Source organism: Anneissia japonica, unplaced genomic scaffold (genome assembly GCF_011630105.1).
Source record: "Anneissia japonica isolate Jap-2015-1 unplaced genomic scaffold, ASM1163010v1 scaffold1467_len401143_cov160, whole genome shotgun sequence".
NCBI classification, from domain to species: domain Eukaryota; kingdom Metazoa; phylum Echinodermata; class Crinoidea; order Comatulida; family Comatulidae; genus Anneissia; species Anneissia japonica.
Window position 1 is genome coordinate 156,663 of NW_022758991.1, and position 1,991 is coordinate 158,653.

General features: G+C 34.2%; 1 long non-coding RNA gene across 1 annotated transcript; it reads right to left on the reverse strand.

Moving 5' to 3' along the window:
- Window positions 1-136: 136 nt before the first annotated feature.
- On the reverse strand, window positions 137-1,876 carry LOC117125475. The gene is made up of 3 exons (XR_004448131.1): window positions 1,366-1,876; window positions 794-881; window positions 137-315 (listed from the first exon to the last, which is right to left on the reverse strand). It is a non-coding gene; the product is annotated as an uncharacterized LOC117125475 (long non-coding RNA).
- Window positions 1,877-1,991: the final 115 nt, after the last annotated feature.

Below are 1,991 nucleotides of genomic sequence, written 5' to 3' on the forward strand. Positions count from 1 at the left end.
AACAGTAGGCCTAGTGCTAAAATTTGGCCGTTTGACCAAATTTTGTCGCTAAAAAACAGCTCTCCTCAATTTCTTGAGGAGAGCTGTTAGTAGCTCTCCTGCTTTTTCTTTAAATCAAGGTCTGATTGATGTATCGTCTTCTCCATCTGGTCGTTTACTTAGATAATTCTTGAGCCCCCACATCATTATCGCTTGCTTTTTCGGTGTTCCATCTGGATTTGGTCCAGAAATTACCCGTTTACCTGGGATGCACTTGGAGTCTTTGCGCCTCCTATCATTCTGAAATCTATACTGGATACGCTGCCTCCACAAATTCTGAAAATAAGCAATTAAATGATTTCATAAACACCAAATTATTTAATTGCTTATTACTCAGCAGGCTCATACATTTGATTTCATTCTAAATTCCGGTATATTCTATGTGAAATGTTTTAAATTTCAAGGACAATCGTTTGTTGACACTTGTCTACAAGTTTGTAAATACATATACCAAACAGACATAAATTGTAAATTTTATCACATGTGAACAATGATTGTGTACGTTACGTTTGATTTCTAACCTATATTTTCAATTATTATGAAAATATGTAAAATTCAACGGCATTCCAGGACAAGCAATACACGCCATCGTGAAGATTCGATATTTCATTACAACAATTCCAGGACAATTTATATCATTTTTCCAGGAAATTCCAATACTGGAAAATAGCAATCCATCTTTCAAGGATGTTAATGATTCTTGACAAATTCCCCAAATATAAATACTGTAAGAGCATTCTGCACAAACTCTTACCTTTGCAAAATTGTCACCTGTATTCAGCTTCGGAAATTTCTCAAGAAATGCTGTTACAATTTCTGTGTACTGCCATTCTTTAGGATAACTTAAAAAAAAGGTAACATTTCATTACTTATGTACAAGTACATGTACACATGTCTACATCAGGGCATGCAGAATCAGTTGCCTTTGGTCTCGAGGCAACCAAAAATTTACACAGGGCAACTAAAATTAAAGGGTCGGTTCCGACGGGCAACTAATAAAGTCTAAAATATGCCAACGGCCATCAACTATCTGATCAAGTCCAGCCTAAGATGGTTGATCCTTGGCTGAAATAAAATATGAAAGTCACAGGACCGTTGACTAGCTACAGTATAAGTGATAACAACACGTGTATTACTTAACGGTAACTTCGGATCAGCCAACTTGTCAAAGAAATGACAAGTTCAAATCTAGTTAAAATACAATTTGTAAAGTTAATTTGGGTTAAAAAGTACGGGACATAAAAATTGATAGGAATAGCATTGAAAAATATGGTTAACAATCATTCCTAAAATAAATGATTATATTATATAATTGACAGTACTTACTATGTATATTTTGTAACTTCATTATAGATGGCATCTGTCACCTGTGAGCGATCAGCCCTGCTTAATTGTTCACCACTTTCCAGTTTCTGGACCACTCCTGCTCGTAAAGCATATGCAGGGAATATAAACTTGGTTGGCCAAGGACGGGGTAATCGAGTGGTTGTTGCTGTAGATAAATTACAACTTGAAGAAAAAAAAATGCATAAAACTTCAAATTCTGGTTTTAATAGAATCGAGTTAAAGTCCTAAATACGACATAAAATAGTCCAAGAATACAAACATATTTATGGAGCACGGTTTAAGCTGCCACTAGCCAAATAGCATTTGTATTTTTTAGTTGCCAAATTATCCAAATAAGTAAGGGATTTTCATCTAAAGTTTTTACATAGAATGATTTCGATAGATTTTTGCTCATCAAACTTCAATTTGGCTATATAAATTTAAATCTCAATTTGCTAAAAAACATTTTCTTCCAGCTTAATTACTGATGGGGTATCATACTCCCTCGTGTGGGAGCACACAGAGAACAATTCTTTATATACAAATGAAACATGTTAATTTAATGAGGAATTAAACTGGTCTGTAATTTACAGTACAGTATGCAACTTATTTAATATATTGAACCC